Source organism: Triturus cristatus, chromosome 6 (genome assembly GCF_964204655.1).
Source record: "Triturus cristatus chromosome 6, aTriCri1.1, whole genome shotgun sequence".
Taxonomy (NCBI): domain Eukaryota; kingdom Metazoa; phylum Chordata; class Amphibia; order Caudata; family Salamandridae; genus Triturus; species Triturus cristatus.
The window spans coordinates 798,477,982-798,499,508 of record NC_140589.1 but is presented as its reverse complement, the minus strand read 5'-3'; positions in this window follow the sequence as shown (position 1 = coordinate 798,499,508).

The window sequence follows — 21,527 nt, the reverse complement described above, 5'->3', positions numbered from 1 at the left end:
ACCAAGAGGATATCGTTGGCTTCAGTGAGCTGAGTACTTCTTCTCCATATAAAATAAGAGTTGAACGTAATGCGAATCGACTTTCGCACTTTGACATTGTGTTGGGGCGTGTATGCAGATAGATGGTAGGATGCTTTGTCGAGTGAATAGGATAGACTTGACAGTTGCAGTCCGTGCAGGTAACAGTGGTGGGCCGTGTAAGGGGGGATTTCGAGGGACGATGCAGATAAAAAAATTAATAAATAATTAATTATCCCTTTGTATCGTCCCTCAAAATCCCCCCCTTACACGGCCCCACTGCTGTTACCTGCACGAACTGCGGCTGGAACTTGACAGACTTTTTGTTTTTTATTTTATTTGCCTCTGGCTACATACACACACTGACGCTGCCAAGAACATGTAAGCAAGGCCACTAGAATTATGCAGAAAGGGAGAACTAAATTATGGGGCAGAGTTTAATAAATTTGCATCAATAAAATGCTAATTATTTAGCATAATGCAGCACATTTTGTTATAGTTTCAGTTCAACATTTTGTCATTTTTACACAGCTGGGCCATGTTATATACATGTTGCACTTTCATTGTTCGTGCCATGGCACACCGGGCGCAAACAGGGAAAGTGTGCCCTATGTTATGTTATGTTTTTTTAATTTATTACACACTCAAATCAACCCCGAAAGGCTATCTCGGCGCTAGACATGGGCAGAGGACAGGTTGGGGTTGACTAGAATAGGTGAGTATTAAGTGCCTTCCTAAAAAGGAAATATTTTTCACAGAGATGAAGTTGTATGGGCAGGTTCTTCCAAAGATGGCGGGCAAGGAACAAGAAAGATCTGTAGCCAGTCCTGGCCTTCTTAAACCTGTGGACTGGAAGCAGAGCTTTGTCACTGGATCTAAGGAGTCTCACTGGAGTGCAGGGCAGAATCTTAGCAGCTAAATGGAAGGTCCTTGACCATGAAAGGCAAGGTGGGTTAGGCAACATTATTTTAAAATGATTCTCTTTTTCACCAGGAGCCAATGCAGGGACCACAGATGAGGGGCTGAGGACGAGCGCGGAGGGAGAGTGCAGACAATGCGTGCGGCAGTATTTTGGACCACCTGAAGTTTGGACAGTAGACTCTCATTGATGGACACCAAAAGTGAGTTGCCGTAATCAAGGCGGCTGATTACCAGGTCTTGAACCAAGGTTTTCCTTGAGAAAAGAGGGTAATAGGGGGAATGCTCTTTTCAACAGGTGTAGCATATGAAAGCAGGACGCAGTGGTGGAAGCGACGTGTTCTTCCATAGAAAGGGATTGATCTAAGCAGACACCAAGATTTTTTACTACCAATTTGGGTGAAGGGCTGGAGCCCAGTACAGCTGACCACCATTCTGGGGCCCAAAGATGTTGGGCTTGTCCGAATAGCATAATTTCAGTTTTTGTAGGATTGAGTTGCAGTTGGTTATCCAACTTCCAGGTGGCTATGGCCTTCATCCCAGAGGAGAACAGGGCTTTGGATTTAGACAGGTTAGAACCAAAAGAGAAAAGTAGCTACGTATCATCAGCGTATGGGATAATCTCAAATCCCAAACTTCTGGCTATTTTAGCGAGAGGGGCCATGTAAATATTAAAAAGTGTAGGGCTCAGACAAGAGCCCTGGGGAACTCCATAGGTCAGAGGCATCGTTCTCGACCTATATGGGCCGAGGATGATAGTTTGGGATCTTTGTGACAGGAAATCCACTAACCATTTAAGGACCATTCTGTGAATCCCTAGATCATGGAGTCTGTTGAGAAGCCGGGGTGATACACCATATCAAATGCCACTGACAGATCATGCAGATTATGCAGAATGCACTGCACTACACCCAGGCACCCTTGAACTCGCACTGCCGTGGGGGCAGCGTATTCAAGTGAAATATGGAGCGGCTGCTTCAAAGCCACTTCATGTTTGATATAATGCAGGTGGCATGCCGTCTCCGCTTTCAAGAGAGGAGTGAGATCCCCTTGCAGGTGGGCGCAGTGAGTGTCTGCATCCTACTGCAGGGGGATGTCTGGGGTGTCCATGGGACTCCCTTTCTCCCTTCCAGAGGGTTACTTTTAGGAGGCGCACTGAAAGTGGGCCACGTTTTTGTGGGGCTCTGTCACTGCACCTCCTAAAGGCATGTTTGCTTCTGTGTCCATTTCCATAGTAAAGTGCGGGTGCAGGGGCAAAGTGATTCCCTCATTTGTAAGGGGCCATTCCTCCATACAAATGAGGGAACGCCCTCTGATGATAGTGCTGGCGCTACAGGTGAGCTAGCACAATCAATATTACAGAAGGGATGCAGGGACGCACAAGTGTCTGTGGCTCCTCCTGTAGTACCATTGTGCCCTGAGGATGCACAGAGTGGGAGCACACTCCCGCTGTGCACTGGGGAACAATGTATAATACAGCCCCTGGACGTCATATAAACATATTATATATGCTACAAGATTTGAAAATTGTTTTTTTTCTATGAATGTGATCTGTGGGAGGTCACTCTAAATTCATGAGTGCGTAAAAAAGCACAGTAACAATCTTTCGTGAAATGTCCCAGAAAAAAAGGAATTCTAATATTCAGTAGTACAAGTATATGAATTTGCGGCTTTATTTTATGGTGATTTTATATGTTTAAGTTCTTGGTTTTGAAACAAAGAGAGAACTGCGATAAAAAAGGTAATAGTACATTCTTTCCTACTGAAGTGACTAAGGTGATTTGTTGGCGCTTGACAAAACTCTGGACAAATAAATAAAAATAGCTTAAACTATATTATATAGATTGGGTAGCGGATTGAAATTCGCCGTTCAGGAGTGATGTCAAGCATACCGTGAGCTCTCTTATGCATTCAGTACATTGCCATAGAGACGAGTAAAATTGTGAGCACCCTCCAAAAGTTCAGTCTATTCAAAAGTCCAGACAGCCTGGAAAACTAATTTAGACACTCTTGACATTTGCTTGGAGGTGGGCGGTCCGAAGTCAAAGCTCTCAAACAATGAATTAATTTAAGAAGAAACCACTGACACATGGTGTCTGGCAAAGTCCAGTTGATTTCTATGTCAACCCAGGGCTGCAATTTAGAAATGTAGGTTTATTTTAAGGGTTGATCTGTGGGCTGTATTGGAAATTCCTGAAGTGCTTGATGCTGAAATTACACAGAGATCAGTAACATGTGATGGGCTTAGACACATGCAGAGTATGGCAAAGTATCACAATGCACAGATTAAATATCTTTTGAAGAACTGCTAAATTACCCCCCTCCCCGTTATGATTCTATAGGTAAAAACAGAACATTATGGTTCCAACACTAAAAGCTTTTTCAACTCTGACGTAAATCATATGTGCACAAAATGTTGGCTCAAATCCATGGCTGTGCTAAATCTGTGTAACTTGTTTCACATAATTGTGAAAAGTTAGTCCAAATTACCTATAATCAGGCAAAAAGCTAATTCGTCATTTTGCACTGTATTTTAGCACTATAGCCTCAATTTTTGAGCCCAAAAAATTGCAAAAAAACAAAAGAACCACAAACAACAGGGGCTTGTGTCCTGTTGTTCCTGTGAGTTTGTGGTACGTTTTTTGCATTAGATGGGACTTTTACAGTAATTTCTATAGCAAATAACATGTTATTATGTAATGTGGAATAATTTTGTAATTTCAAGAATTTCACGTAACAAGCGTAACTCAAAATTCCTGAAATTCAGTGCATTATGCAGCCATAATTTGTATTTCACCCATGGCTTCTCATACTCACAAATGATGGTATCCATTCTAGATCTGATGATTTTCGTCCATCGTCCTTCTTACAACGGAAAATCTACCAGTGGCCAACTTCTCTACTATTTTAAGTGTAGTTTAGGAACATGGATGTATCCAGGAGAGAGTGAGGTTGTCGCAATTTATGTGATTAAAACCACATCATTCTATCCCCTTCAATAACTTGTTTTATTTAAAAATTGATTGTCTGTGCGAAACAATGGGCCCGATTCACAGAACTACCTTAAGACAAAATCCTAAACTTACTACCATTTTTGTATTCACAGAAGGCACTTACTCATTTTGGTACTCACAGAAGGCATTTACTCATTTCGGTATTCACAGAAGTTAGAAGTCCTAACTTTAGGACTCCTAAATGCCTTCTGTGAATACCGAAAGTCTTAAAGTTAGGATTTTTCTCAGTTTAGGAGTAGTAAAGTTAGGACTCCTAACTTTAGGACTCCTAAATGCCTTCTGTGATTACCGAAAGTCTTAAAATTAGGATTTTTCTCAGAAGGCATTTAGGAGTCCTAAAGTTAGGACTCCTAACTTTAAGACTCCTAGACTGAGAAAAATCCTAACTTTAAGACTTTCGGTGTTCACAGAAGGCATTTAGGAGTCCTAAAGTTAGGACTCCTAACTTCTGTGAATACCGAAATGAGTAAGTGCCTTCTGTGAATACCAAAATGAGTAAGTGCCTTCTGTGAATACCAAAATGGTAGTAAGTTTAGGATTTTGTCTTTAAATTAGTTCTGTGAATCGGGCCCCTGGTACAGAGTAACAATAATAATCTGCCCTTTATATAGCTTTTCATAACATAATTCTCTGCAGTGTCTAAGTGCTCTGATTAACACTAACAGGCATCACTATTACACATTGTAATGGTTGCAGAAGCGAAATACATGTTTAATACCATAGTATGTAAATCAGCAAAAGTATTGCAAATCTCACCGTCTGAGGCACTGGTGCATACAATGGTATATTAACTTAATTTTTGTTCTTCTTTAATACACTTTTGAAAAGCAGCAACCAGGGGATAGAACATATGGCCTAAACTGAAAACCAAGATAGTCTCTAACATGCAGGTACCTAGCTCTTCAGGTGGGAAGAATGTGAGAAGTCTTTGAGAAGGAGATACAGTGGTGTAAGATAAAATGCTGACAAGTTTGTGGTTTCTCACTTGTCTATGCCACCTTCAAAACACCCCTACACTTAATTGAACAGACAGGCTAAATGTGCAGTGTACAACTTAGAAATACAAATGGCAACACTTCTAAAATCATTTGTAATGTGCAATAATGCAAAATCTTTGGTAATGCTTTAAACAGGCATAACAAAACATTTTAAAATTCCTCCTTTTTCACCATGAGGCGTAACCTTACTATAGCATTCAATCTGATACTTTCAGCATAAAGTTCATCATATATATAACCAGGAAGTGTTGGCAGCCATTTTGGGACTTGGTCTCAGCTCAGTCCCAAAAAAAAACCAGAAAAAAAGAAGGGGTCAGGGTAGGAATACCCTGACCCCGAGGCTTGGTGCTGGGATCCCCCAGTAACCCCAACAGAGTCCGAAGCATTTTAAAAAAAAGATTTTGTGGTGAAAATTGTGATGGATCTGCAAATTTGTGGCAAGAATAAAAAAACATAACAAGCGCAGTCTCCCTCACTTGTTCTTTTTTCAGCCCCCGGGGGGGCGAGGTAACAGGGGCATGATTTAAAAGTTAAAGAAAAGGGGAGAGCAAACAGTAGCTCTGCTTCCAGTGGGCAGGAGCAGGAAAAATGCTCCCACTCACTGGGAGCAGAGTTTTCATCAAGCAGACAGGAAAATAGATAAAAGAATTGCTCCTACACACAGTGGTAGCATTTCTTGCTGGCCACTATATGTGGGAACAAAGCCGGCTCCTGATGGAGGCAGGAAGCCGGAAGGGACCATGGGGCTGCATTAAGGATCCCCCCGCAGTCCCCAATGCAGGAGACTGGGTGCTCTGGGTGCGCTCCAGGGGCTGCGTTGCATTAGTTTTAATACATGCCGGGCATACGTTCCCATCTAAAATCCCAAGTAAAACAGACACAGTGATATTTTTGACATTTTGCAAAAGGGATGTATTTTTGGAGAGCTGGCCACTGAGCTTGAGATGTGTCAACATTCCTACGTCCCTAAAACCCAGGCATAGGAATGACGCATTGGTTGTGGCATAGATATCTGACCAGCTGAAGTGACTTGTAACAGTGTAATCTGCAATCAAGTCACATCCTCTAAACAGTTAATTGCACAAATAAGGTAGGTAACACAGTAAATATCACATCACACACTATCAAGACTTGTATGCACCCACATTGCACTTTCACATAATATGTCACACATGTGTAGGCATAGTGGTACACATAAGCCCACTATACCCACTTGTATGCGTGCCATCCAGTACAAATGTAATAGAGTGCAAGGTGAGATTTCACATTTTCACGCTCTATTACATTGGTCCTCACACATGAGGCTAATTGCGTCATTCAAAACTGATGCATCGCCTCTGATTTCTGACGCATTGCTGTAGTTGCATCAGTCTTATGACCAACGGCATCAATGCGCTACTTTTTGGGACGGATGCTTTATGGCCTCCTACCCACGGATGAGTACGAATTTCTGATGCCCCCTTGGGATCTTGCATCATGGAGTTGTGTATTGTAAATACAGCGCAGTCATGGCATTGTTAGGTTTTTTGACGCAGGCGCAAGAAATTTTTACGCATCGCTAGCCTTGGCACAGCAACGCATAATTTCTTGTAAATAAGGCCTCAAGTATTCTTGTCAGAAGTCTGATCCAGCGCTGGTCCCCTTTGGTTTCCGAGTTAACACACATCTCAATAGTCAATGCATCAGGTTCTGTGAAGAAAAGAAATACTCAAAGACACTGAAGTCTAATGTATACTTAATGCAAAAATATGGCAAGGAGCAAAAGTAATCTAAGTGTGAATTTGCAATGGACCAACATTTCGCCATTTGAGCTTTGGAGCATATAATGCCAAAAGAACTTCATTTTTGATCTTCTTTTAAAACTTTCCATAAGGTCGCAAGAATATGTGGTATAAACTGAGACTCAAGATAGCTGCTAATGAACAGGTTCCTAGCTCTTCTTCTGGGAAGAATATAAGAAGATCTTGAGAAGGAGATATGATGGGGTATGGTAGAAAGCTCACTATTAAATCTGAGGTCTGTCGCTTATCAATGCCAACTTCAAAACGAGGCTATGCTTACTTAAACAGCCAGACTAGGGGGCATATTTACGAGCTCAGTTGCGTCGCTATTGCACCATGCAACATGGTGCAAGAGCGACGCAACTCAGAAATTAGATTTATGAAGCCAGGCAGGGCCACCTTGCGTGGCCCTGAGTGGCTTCATAAATCTCGAGTAGGACAACGCAGTGCAAACCGATGTGTTGTTGCATGGGTGTTCCCACGCAACTCCCATGCTTTTTGATGCATTCCTAGATTTAACCAAAAGTGGTAGACCTGGTATTGCACCAAAAAGATACACCTACCCAGGAAAGGCGTAACAAGGAGAAATATCTTTATTACTTCTCGTTACTCCCTCTATTTATGTGTGCTGCATTCTGCAGCACACACAGATAGAGGAATATGCCTCTCAGGATTGTTTTTGTGTGCTGGAAGGTGTCCCTCCTTGCACAAAAACAATCCTACATGCAACACAGGCACCATGATGCAAGGATGCCTGCTTTGGTGTTAGGCAGCCAAAAGTGCCCCAGCGCATTGGAAAATCCAGGAATGCCTAACATTCTTTTCAATATGGCGTTTTCCTGCCCTTTACCTGTCACGCAGTGCAGCGCTGCAAGGTGACTTGCTATGCTGTACTGCGTGATAATGTCAAAAACATGCCCCTAATGTGCAATATGGAACATGGAAATGAAGAATGCCAACATGTTTGAAATGTGTGCTAATGTACAACACTAAGGTAAAGACTTTGGTAGAACTTCAGGGAGGCAGGTATATCTACCTCAAAAGAATGAAAGGATGAGCCTGCCTTGCCAGAATTTAATTCTCCTTCCTGTAGCTCACCACTTTTCTTATCTCACTGAGCCATCAGAATGGCTTAACGTGCTGGCACTTTAGATACCAGGTGGCACAAAGGTTATATAGAGCATTAATACAGGTGATGAGTCATGAATGACACAACGGAAGGGCAGACACTTAGAATTTCAACCACAATACAATGAATAGAATTGACCAAGATTACAAAATGTTTTGTCAAATGCCAAAAATGGGATTAATGTCTGTTCCCAGGAAAACAAGCAGAAAACCGGATTAGCATGAATTTAGACAGATGATTCAGAGCACTGCAGAAAGGCAATCCGCTATTTTACTGCTGTCACTTTCATACAACCTCACGCAGGGAAATTTACATTAATATTTCTTCAACCACAATTCTAATGCGTGAGCTGCTTGTGCAATAGGTTCAAGTATCTTGGATTCTGCGGGGCCTAGAGGTCAGATTTTAGCTTCAATTTATGTCAAGCTCTCAAGCAGCACTTCTTAAATGTGTAGTATACAACATCACGAGCCTCAATCGATTGTGTATTGTAAGTAAACGCCTTGCTGTACATATGTAACATCTGGATCTTGCCTCTCCGCAAATGCTTGACATTATGATGTGATGCTGTCACTTGGATCTGCGTGGGTGGCGTAAACAAAGTAAAGATTTTCTTGTAAAAATTGTGGAATAAAACAAATATAAAGGTTGATTGGTTCTATTTTACATCTCCAGAAAAATTCTGCAGCAAATCTCAACACATGTAATGCAAAAATCTGATCTATCTCCAGTCCTAATTAAAAGTCTGCATTTAAAATATAGGCACTGTTGTTTTTTTCTATTCCTCAGTGGCCCTGTATTTATCCTGGAATTCTTGTTGGAAACTCCGCATGTAGCAGATGAGGTGACACCCTTCATGCTTAGAGTTAGACTTTTTTCTGCAGAGATTGTAAATAGATCATGTTAAGTCAAATATTTTAATGTGTTCATAAAACAGTGCACTGTTATTTTTGCAGGAAACAAATAGTGGAAACAAGTCAAGCGGGTATCATTACAAGTGCGCCTGTACTGCAGCTAGCAATTCAATCCAATCACGTTTACTGCTAACCGACTGGTAGCTTCATGGGGCAGAGGATTATTGACCACTCCCTAAGGTCGCCTTACAAATTAGAAATTACCGGTTGAATCTATAAATATGGTACCGATTCCTTTGGCTATTCCTTATTTGCTCTAACAAATTCACCCAGAGGTTCCATCTGCTTTTAGAATGAGTTTAGGCCTGTATGAATTTACAATTATGGCGGCATAATTCATGTAATTTCGTATTATGCTCGTTATGTGAAATTCCTGAATTTACGTCATTATGCTGCAACATTTAATTTTGCCTTAAAATTATAGCACAGGAAAGTAGCAACAACGAAAAAACGGCCAGCACGCTAGTATTATAGCAAGTTTGTCCAGAACTTTGCGGATTTGAGTGTTAACATCAGCCTTCTATTGAGAACAGGGTTTGAATATGTGTGGGATGTGGCCATTGAGAGAGAGTTCAAGTTGTTGAAAGAGGAACTCAACCAGGCACCTACCCTTAAAATTTGAAATCCCAGTAAAAGATCTATAATAACTGCAGATACCAGTATAAAAGGCCTGGGAGCCGTCTTACAGTAAAGTGGACAGAATGGACTTGACACGATTATGTTCATTTCTCGTGGGCTAAAGGCTGTTGAAACAAGATATTCAGTTATTGAACGAGAGGCTCTTGCGATGTACTGGGCCATTAGGAAGTTGAAGGCATTTTTGTGTGGAGGTACTTTTGAAGTCAGGAATAATCACAAACCGTTGTGTGAAATATTCAGGAATAAAGGCATTGATTCAGTTTCTAAGATGTTAACCAAATGGGTAATTGCTTTGCAGCAGTATAATTTTGAGATGAGATATATCTCAGGTGTTGAAAATAAAGTAGTGGATACACTTTCTAGATTAGTTTCTGGTGAGGAAGATAGTATTGATAAACCCTTTGATGAATATGCTGAGTATGTTTGTGAGGTGAATTGTATGATAATTCCTGAAGGAAGGTGGCATGAGGAGAGTGGAAGTCAGATCTGATACCTAATGAGTCAATGCAGTTACTACAAAGTGGAGGGGATGACAGGAAATTAGGTTCCAATGCTTGCAGAGGATTTTGGAGTGTGAAAGTTGAGCTATATCTGTATAACGATCTGTTGTTTAAAAGAACAAGACTAATTCCTTCTACTAAGTGCAGAGAAAGGTTGATAGATTTGGCACATGAGTGTCATCAGTGAATTTTGAACCCCAAGAAAAGACTGCACATGTCTTACTGGTTGCCTGGTATGGACCTGCAGGTAGAGAGTGTGGTGCAAGATTGTTTGCTGTGTTCATTAAGTGAGAAATCCAGAAAAACATGGGTGCAGCCCATGGCAATCAGAGAACGGCCAACTGGTCCGTGGAAAGAGTTCACCCTGGATCATTTAGGTCCTATCCATATGGATGGGCAAGATACATATGTTTTGACTGTGATAGACATGTTTTTCAGGTGTCCAGAGATACGATGTGACCAAATTGTTAGGGGCATTCATAGGGAAAGAAGGGATCCCTGAAACGTTGCTGACTGACAATGGTGTTCAGCTTATTTCCAGGGAGCTGGAAGAGTTTCTAGAAAAAATGGCCATAAGACACAACAAATGTGCTCTCTACTACCCCGAGACAAATGGAATGATTGAGAGGCTGAATAGAGTATTTAAGAAAACTATAGCACTGGCCAAATCTAATGCCGTGAATTGAAAAAATGAAGTGAAAAGGAGAGCGGAGCTTTACAGAATCACACCTCATAGTATCACGGGTAAAACCCAATTTGTATTGTTTAGAGAAAGGTGCCCCAACACTGCAGTGGAACCTTTGTGGGTCAATTGTTACGAGGTTGACTTGGGTAAGAACAGTAACAAGGAGGACTGGCATGTGAGATAAGAGGAAAAGATGAAGTATAGGAAAGTGTAATTTAATAAAAGAATGGCTGTAAGGAACACTAAGGTGGCTGTGGGTGACTGGGTCATAATTAAAGGTCTGGAAGGAAAAAGTGTGAGATTTTCCAAACCGATTCAGGTCATAAAGGTGTTTGGTAATGCTGTCAAAACTCAGGACCATCCTATTTGGAATCTCAATAGATTTGTGCTGTACAAAGGAAAACTAGATTTTACTAATGGTAAACCTGACAATGGAAATGGAGAAAGTGAGAAAGGTGCTGTAACGAAGAAAACTAGCAGGAACTTACAAATGCCAGGTTTTGAGGAGAATGGGGCAATCAGAAAATCCAAAAGGAAAATGCAAATGGCAGACTATTTGGAAGATTACATGATATACCATTCTTCACAATGTAATTTACCTGTTCTATGTAGTCTTTATATCTAATAGCTGCATATAGATGTACTATACTCAAATGTATTGCTCTGGCACACTTAGATTATAAGGTAATATTTCATTTTTCAAGAATTTTCCATGGGGAAACTATTTTTAGAAAACATTGTATATATGTTTTATTTTACTTTTGTTTTGTTAAGGGATGGAGGTGTGTAGTCACTGTAATATATACTTTTGGAATGTTGTAGATGTCATGTAGAATGTAATGATTTCAAATGGAACGAGGAAGCGGAAGCTGTGAGGTGATGCTGAGAGACAGACAGATGGGATCTTTCTCCAGTAGTAAAGAACTTAAGTTGCTTTCACCTCTACCAGGGTGTCCTTCCTGATCACTCCTTACAATGGCAATGGAACAGGATGAGGACAATCTGAACACACAATTTGGCTTTCTGATCTACCTTCACTGAGTCCGGTGAGGTCGTTTTATTAATTGATTGCGTTTCAGACTACGCGTTTTCAACAGCTCACTGGCTGTCACCCTGATAGGCAGCTCTGTTCGCGACATTCGCCAAGTTTGTGGGCTGCTCAGGACTTGTTCCGCCGCTCTTTAAGGTTTTTATTAATATGTTTTTGAAAGCGCATCATTGTCTTAAGTTATTTGCTTCCAAACATCCAATTGTATTCATAATAAACAAGTTCATGTCTTGTTATTATGACCATTAGGTTGAACAGTGGGCACATTTTAAATTGTCCACCGCATAGCATCATTGAAACGCACAGATGCTCCCAGTGTTATATGAAACTTGATGTGCATGACGTGGCAGCACAAGCAGCTAAGTTGACGTGCCACCATCTTGGTAGGAAGGAAGGCTGCACCGCTTGAGAATTATGTGGCTGTCATGAACGTCTACATGTCGCTACTTTGGAAAAGGGAAAACTGCAATGCTGATTCATTGCTTTGTTTTACCGGCAGTGTGTTTAAGTGAATGGCTACAGCAAGACGGTGTGACTGCTGGAAATCATTGTTCTATTGATATGCACACCAGTCAAGAGTGTCACAGCAGCGGCATTGATTGAGTAATTGCAGTGACATGCATCCTTGACAAACGTCAGTGCCTTCACTATTACAGTAATATGCACACTTTTCACAATATTCAAGCGTATCACAACAGTGGCGGCAATTTTGGCCACCGAAAATTATTGTAATGGTGATACTCACACTAGTCAAATGTATCGCAGTGGCTGTAATGATTTAGTAGTTGCACTGACAAGCGTCAATGTTTTCATCAATCCAGTGATACTCACACAAGTCTAGTGTGTCACAACAAGCATGTCATAAGGGCTGATGTGTTTAACAGGGGCATTTGGTATAGTGCCTTTCCCAGTGCTAGCAGACTTTTGGACCACTATTGAAGGTTCTTGCAGTGTCACTCATACCATATTTGCAAACTGTATTGTTTTTTACATGCTAAGCAGTTGTGACTGAACTTGACTCAAATTTCTATTTCTGTGCTTGGCACATTTATATGCTTAATGTTATTGTTAATGTGAATGGGAAAATTCTATGTGGGATAAGGGTTTGATCCTAAGTAAATTGTGATTTTACCTAATAATCACCATAAATTAAGCATGTTTTCAGAACTTTAGGAGATTATATACACTTAAATTGTTATGTGTGAAGCACATTGTAGTACAGGCATGCAGAATTACTGCTCCACAGTTCTTTTGAACAAATCAAGGAATTCCATTCACTAAGTGGCAGAAGTGGAGGAAAGATTTTGAATGGTATGCAAAGGTATGCAGTACAACCCAGAGTGCAGAGGGAAAGAGAGCTCTTCTTCATTGATTAGGAACAGAATGGTAAGAGATGTTTGATAATCTCCCAGAAATTTCAGACACTGATTCAGAAGATCTCGATGAATATGAGATCTGTATAAAAAAACTGGACAATCACTATTTGCGAAAAGTGAGTACAATTTTCGAGAGGTATTACTTTGGAAAGAGAATCCAAAAGAAAGGGGAGTTGGTTGAGTCTTATGTAACTGACGTAAGGAAGCTTCCTTCCTCCTACAAATGTGCAGCTTTGCTAGATGAAAAGAGTTGTGATCAGTTTATGCTAGGCTGCATTATAGAAAAAGTGTGAGAAGAGTTGTGGTTAAGAGATGAACCAACACTCAAGGAGGTTTTGACAGTGGCTAAAAATATAGAGCATTCTGTTGATGTTATTAAAAAATAAAATGGTAAAAAACAAAGTTTGCATGCAGTAAGGGAAAAATGTAAGAAGAGTAATTATAAGATTGATTGTAGAAATGAAAATCTGAAAATCTCTGTAAGGAAATGTTCAATATGTTGCAAAGTTAGGCATTTGTCGAATGACAAAATGTGACCTGCTTTTTATGCTACTTGTACAACATGTACAAAAATAGGTCATTTTGGGATTGTGTATAAAATTAAAAAAATAAAACATAAGGTTAGAGAGGTAGCTGTGGATTATGGACAGGATAGTGATGACTCTGACTTTGAATGTGGGCAAATTGTTATGAAGGTAGGTGATAGGATTAAGGCTAGTGCTATAGGCACCATAGTTGTAGGTGGGAAAAGCACAAAGGTCCAATTGACTCAGGTGCAATGATCACCATAATCTCAAATAAATTCTCTCTGTAAAACCTCAGGGCAAAGTTACATTGCATAAACCAGACATTAAACCATTTGCATATGGGGTGGACCCATCAAACTGCAAGGGTATTTTTGTGGCCTGACTAAATACAAAAAAGGATTTGTGGCAGGAAAAGTTTATGGTTCAAGAAAAGGAGATCAGTTGGATCCATCACGGAGTGTTAGAAATGATGTTGGATCCCAATGGTGACCCTCCAATTTGTCTGAAGAAAAAGAAGGATGTACATGAGGTGTATGTACCACCGAGTGGGGAATTCATGGAAAAAATTAATGAAAGATTTTGCTAATATTTTCATGGAGGCTCTACGATGCCTAACTGGTTATAAGCACAAAATATGTTTGATTCTGGGTGCCCAACCTTTATGTTGTAAAGTGAGAAATGCTCCCATAGCTTTCAGAGAGGAGATGAGGGTGGACATTTAAAAACTAAAGGCAAATGGAATTATTGAAGACGTTGAACGTACAGAATGGCTTGCACCAGTTGTTGCAGCAAGAAAATTGAATGGAAGCTTGCATCTATATATAGAGATGAGACATCTTAATAGAAGTGTTGTGGTAGATAAATATCCTTTACCGAATATTACAGAATTGTTGATGTTGTTAGATAGGGCTAAAGTTTTCAGTATCATTGACTTCATTTCTGCTTCCTATCAAGTAGAATTGGGGGAGGCAATTAAGGACATGACTGACTTTACTACTCCTTCTGGTACCTTCTGTTATGTTAGATTGCCCTTTGGACTTATGTCTGTGGCATCTGTGTTCGAGGGAGTAATGGAGAAACTTTTAAAAGGAGCAACAAGAGTATACTCGTTTACAAGGAGGGTATCCTTGTGTTTGCAAGAATGTTGTGGAACACATCAGTTATGTCAAAGAGGTGTTAAGAAGATTAAGCAAGGGTAATTTCACATTAAAAATGGAAAAAGTGTAAGTTTGGAGCAAAGGCTATAGGCTACTTAGGTCACATTATTACACTATTACTAGAGATGGGGTTATACCTAAGTCTGATCTGATTGACAACATTCAACTAATGAGATCACCAACTTCAAGAGAGGAGTTGACAAAGTTCTTTGGGTTGACCGAATATTATAGTAAGACTGTCCAGAACTTTGCGGATTTGAGTGTTAACATTAGGCTTCTATTGAGAACAGGGGTTGAACATGTGTGGGATGTGGCCTGTGAGAGAGAGTACCAGTTTTTTAAAAAGGAACTCCACCAGGCACCTACTCTTAAAAATTTCAATCCCAAGAATAGATCTATCATAACTACTGTCTTACAGCAAACTGGACAGAATGGACTTCACACAATTATGTTCATTTCCCGAGGGCTAAAGGCTGTTGAAAAAAGATATTCAGTTATTGAACAAGAGGCCCTTGCGTGTACTGGGCCATAAGGAAGTTGAAGAAATGTTTGTGGGGAGGTACCTTTGAAGTCAGGACTGATCACAAACCATTGTGTGAAATATTCAGAAATAAAGGCATGAGTCAGTTTATGGGAGGATAATCAAATTGGTAATTGCCTTGCAGCAGTATAATTTTGAGATTAGCTATATCCAAGGTGTTGAAAATAAAGAAGCGGATACACTCTCTAGATTAGTTTTGGGCGAGGAATATTGGTATTGATCAACCCTTTGATGAAGATGCTGAGTATCTTTGTGAGGTGAATTGTACAATAATTCCTGAAGGAAGGTGGTGTGATGAGTTGGAGTCAGATCCAATACTTAATGGGGTAATGCAGTTACTACAAAGTGGAGGAGATGACAAGAAAATAGGCTCTGATGCTTGCAAAGGATTTGGTGTGTGATAAATTAGCTATATATTTATAACAATCTGTTGTTTAAAGGACCAATACTAATTCCTCCTACTAAGCTCAGAGAAGAGTTGATAGCTTTGGCCCATGAGTGTTATCAGAAAATTTCGAAGACCAAGAAAATTCTGCACACGTCTTACTGGTGGCCTGGTATGGACCTGCAGGCAGATAGAGTGGTTGGAGATTGTATGCCTTGTGCATTAAGTGAGAAATCCCGAAAACCTATGGTGCAGTCCATGGTGATCAGAGAATGACCAACTGGTCTGTGGAAAGATATCGCCATGGATATTTTGGGTCCTATTCATGGAGATGGGCAGGAAATGTATATTTTGGCTGTAATAGACATGGTTTGTAGGAGGCCAGAGATACGGTTCACAAGAGGAAAAGAGACTAAACATATGCCCACATCTTTAGGGGAACTCAGGGAAAGAAGGGTTTCCTGAAAAGTTGCTGAAATGGTACTTAAGCTAGTCTGTGTAGTGTAATCTACAGGCAGGCATGACAAGGGGTAGATGACGGGCTGCTGACTGTGCGTGGAACTAAACCGCAATAATCTCGTGGTCTCCTGCCTTGACCTAGGGCACATTTTGGCCTATGAGTAGGGGTTGATTTATGGATTCGCACTGGGGTGAGCATGACATAGATACCTAGGATCTATTGTATCACTACCAGGAATTGAGTATAATAAGACTGTAGATACCCACCCTAATTCAGATGTAGGGAACATATATTTTTAGGTCCTGAAGAAACGCTAGGAATACAGTACTGGACCAACATAGCGTGAAACATGTCGACCTGAATAGAGAAACCTCGATAGTTCACTACAACACACTCACTGAGTAGTTGCGTACCATAAACTTGTGCACACTACCACATCTTAGTTTTTAACCTTACTGACGGGTCTCTGAATGAAGTTTGATCTCCTTTAGGTAATTTTAAGATCACACTATTAACCTTACACATTATACCCCACACACCCGCATGCACTGTCACAGCTGAGACAAGAAAAGATCTCCGACTAAGAGCCCTCGGTGGGGCAGCGCAGTCTCCACATGGAGCAAAACACCAGATGATGAAGCATGACACCCACATGGGTGTGTGAGGGAAACACTTCCAAATAAGGAAGATCCCCCTGAACCAACAATAGCCGTCCAACAATACCTTTTATTTAACATTTTCTATACCCTCTCCACATAGGAACAAGTACCCACACTGATTAGATACTGAAATGGTGCTGACTGACAATGGGATTCAGCTTATTTCAAGCGAGATGGAAGAGTTTCTAGAGAAAAGGGGTTATAAGGCACAAGAAATGTGCTCTCTACCACCCCAAGACAAATGGAATGATTGAGTGGCTGAACAGAGTGTTTAAGGAAACTATAGATTGGCCAAATCTAATGCTTTGAATTGAAAGAATTAGGTGAAAATGAAAGTGGAACTTTACAGAATCACACCTCATAGCATGATGGGTAAAACGCTATTTGAATTGTTTAGAGGAAGGTGCTCCAACACTGCAGTGGAACCTTTGTGGGTCAATTGTTACGAGGTTGACTTGGGTAAGAACAGTAACATGGAGGACTGGCATGTGAGATAAGAGGAAAAGATTAAGAATCGTAAAGTTTATTTTGATAAAAGAATGGCTTTAATGAATACTAAGGTGGCTGTGGGTGACTGGGTCAAGTTTAAAGATCCGGAAGGAAAGAGTGTGTGATTTTCCAAAGCAATTCAGGTCATAAAGGTGTTTGGTAATGCTGTCAAAACTCAGAAGCATCCTATTTAGAATCTCAATAGAACTGTGCTTTTTTTTACTAATGATTAAACTGACAAGGGAATTAAAGAAAGCGAGAAAGGTGGTATAACTAAGAAAACTAGCAGACACTTCCAAATGAAACATTTTGAGGAGAAAGGGGCAAACAGAACATTCAACAGGAAAATGCAAAACCAGACTTTTTGAAGGATTACGTAATATAGCATTCTTCACAATGCAATTTACTTCTTCTTTACAGTTTTTATATCTGGTAGTTGCATATACATGTCCTATACTTAAATATATTGCTCTGTCACACTTAGGGGCATATTCACAAGCCCCTATCACCACAGGAAAGTCACTTTTAAAGATATTCCTGTGGCGATAGGGGCTTTGCCTTATTTACAAGTCAGAGTTAAGCCACTTAACGTGGCTTAATGCTGCCCTGTAAATAAGGCCCCCTTTCACGCTATAGCATATAAGGGGTGGGCAATGGGTGTTGCAGTGGGCGTTGCGCCGCAATACCCTTTGATTTTGACGCCACCCCATATTTACAAGAGTAGTGTAAATATGGGGCAGCACCAAAATTAAGACTGGGAAAAACCTGGTCTTAACATTGCGAAACGAGGAGAAATGTTTACTTTCTCCTCGTTTTTGCTGTTTCTATGTGCGCTGCATTCTACAGCGCACATAGAAACAGGAAAACACCATGAATTAATATAAACAATCATTTTAAAAAAATGACGATTTGCAACTTCTATGTGTGCTGCACAATGCAGCACACATAGGAGTTTCAAATCACCATTCTGGATTGTTTATGTGCAGAAAGGACACATAAACAAACATTCCCTCAATGCAGGCACCCTTGCATTACGGTGGAAGGGTGCTTGCATTGGCGCTAGGCAGCTGAATTTAGCACCAGCACAGGGAGGAAAACCGGGGTGCACCGTATTATTGCAAATACGGTGCATCCCTGCATTTCTAAAGCGACAGAGCGTGGTGTTAGCTAATTTGAAGCTTTTGTTGTAAATATGCCCTTAGTTCATAATGTAATATTTCATTTTTTAAGAATTGTTCATGGGGAACTAATTTTAAGAATTGTTTTTATATATTTTTTTATTTTACTTTTGTTTTGTTAAGGGAAGGGGGTGTGTGGTAGCTGTAATACATGCTTTTGGAATGTTGTAGTTGTCATGTAGAATGTAATGCTTTCAAATTAAATGGGGGCAGAAGCTGTGAGGTGATGCTGGAAAGCAGATGGATGGGATCTTTCTCCAGTAATAACGAACTTAAGTTGCTTTCACCTCTACCTTGGTGTCCTTCCTGATCACTCAATCTTACATTTACCCCGAAATGTACCCTCACGTTCTTAACAGAGTCAAGAATGTAATCTGTGTTAAATTAGCACTGAAAGCATTTTTGCATGTTATGTAATTATACATAATTTCACTTAATTTTCCCAAAATTTTACATAATTATGAAAAATGAAATTATGCAAATTTCGCACCCCCCTACCATGAGATCCAAGTTATGCGGAAGGGGCCAGTAAATACATTTGCCCCCTGGACCTCATTGGAAGTAAAATTACACTCGGAATGAGGGAATTTCATGTTTTTCAGACTTTTTGCCTGTATTGATTGTGTAACAGTTTGAGGCTTTCAGAGAAAAGAGAAAAGAAAATGTGTTGTACAAATCTATGAGGTGTAATAGAAATATGCAGTATTAATGGGAAGGGTTATATACCTATGGACTGCATGCATTAAAATACTCAGAATGAATTCTGAAGGACCCTTGAGCAGCATAAATGAGAGAATGTGCAAGCACTTCAAAATGACAAGCATGAAAAATTATTATTTATGTCAAATTGCCAGTTCTTTATTCAAGCGACTGATTGCCATGGCTAGGAAAGCTACTCAGCCAGCCATAGTGCATTGCTCGCTTCAGGTGACACATAAATGGGTGCTAGCTGAGGCACATGCTATAGCTTACGAACAGTGGCTGCGAGGAGGCGAGGGAGCTACCACACTCTGGGACACCTATATACTAAAACTGTTGACAAATTGCACCCACCAGCCCCTTACACTGCTGGGCTAGATAGGGCAAGACTGCTGCTGATCCTGGTTGCTGAGGTGAGAGAGCCCACACGTGCCTGAGCGGAGCTGGGACGGCGAGTCGAGCTATCGGATGCACGATGCAGCTTCCCATTCCTCCCCATACATCCCGTCACTCATAGGGCACTATTATAGGTTGCAAAGGTTATGCGAGCCCCTGCACACCCATTGCCCCATGAAGGTACCAGCCAGAAGTTAGAATAGGTTTCTTATTGTTTCAGATGCTCTTTAATATTTTAGCCACTCTTCTGATGGGCGAGTGCACTGACCCGAATTCCATTGTTGAAATGACCTATTGATACACAGGTTGTCCTACATTGTACTTTCCCTCATTGTCGCCAACAACTTTGTTGTAAGTGTGAATATTGGGCTGGTTTGGCTTCCTGATACACAGTTGTATCTATTGCAGCCCAATGTTTATCATGTGGGTGTGTTGTTTAAATGCCAATAAAGAAATATAAACAAAATAAAGGGGTAGCATCTGGCTAGTTAAACACAACCATTAGAATATATCTACATCTCAACGCAATGGCCACTCATATCAGGAAACAACCAACCAACTAACATTAAGTAACCAGATATCCAGGTATATCTCACTAAGCAAACATCGCAAGCCATCATGAGGCCTAAAGAAGACAGCAGAGAGAAAAAACATTGGCAATCCCTACAGAATAACCAATACCAGATTCCACTGTCACACCCTCTTCTGAGGGGGCAACCTTCAGCCCATCTGCCTCTGCTATCCCATATCCCACACTTCCCGTCCCATATGTTGCTCCTAGATAAGGTGTATTAGTCTCAATAGATAATATTGCCTAGTATCCTCAGGGAGGTACTCCAAAAAGCTCTGCTAAAGTCTATGTGCAAGAATATGTACTTTGTTCCCATTGTGAAGCACTCTCAGGCATGCAGGAAATCCTGCAAAATTCTGCAGGTCCATCGTCATCTGCTTTTTCACTCTCATAAGGACTCATTTTCTCCCCAAAGTGTCTCAGTTCGAACTAGGGAAAAATAGAAGCTGGTGACCATCCATCTGTACCGCCATTTTTTTCACAGCTGCTCTCAGAATCTTTTCCCACCACTTGGATGGCACAGAGTGACTGTGAGCTACCTCTCAAAATGTTACAACTTTAGATTAGTTTTATCATTCAGTAATATAATATTATTCTATTACAAAACAGATAGGCCACCACCAACCCTCATTTAGATGGGTAAATGTTATGTGTGGACCCTGGATTGCTGTCATACTGTGGCCGGGTAAGCTACTTCATTAAAATCTTTCCATACCTAATAAAATATACAGCTTAACAGTCCACAATTCTAACTTGCATTGTGGTTCTCACAAAAGTGATATATGCCAAATCCAAGCTGAACCTAGGAGATGACATCAAATGTAAAGGAAAACAAAAGAACCCCCCCCCACCAAAATAAATCTTCTATAACGTGAATAAAAATAATAAATTGGAACCATAAGTAAGCTTTCGATTCATACACAAGATGCTACTGCAGCTACAACCGTGTACACAGCACTTAAGATCATCACAGTTTACCGAAAACTTTAAATACGCAAAACAAAATCCGTCTTTTAGGAAGGCGGGTTCTTTTTGCTCCTGTGATGCTTTGCCAATAATGTCATGGTTTTGCACAGGGTAAAGGGATGTTCTGATCTGCCCCCTCAGCCTGCAGAAGTAATACTGCGAGCAATGAGTGGGTGGGCTGATGGTATGGACTCTGCTATACCCTCTTATGTCTTTTGCAAACATGGAGGGGCTAGAACTGCGATCTGACCCTGAGCTTTTTAAAAGAAACATCCCTGAGTCTGAAAGCATGAGGGAGACATGCACCTGCCTGAAACTGCTGCAGTGATGTATATGTATTAACTCAGAGACTGTCGGGGAGGCGACAAGAAGACCCTGGTGCACGAAGTGTGTGGGTGCGGCTGGGTAAGCACTGATCTCACTCTCTGGAGTGCTTGCAGTTGTGAGACTACAGGTGGTGAGTGGACGGGACTGGAGTA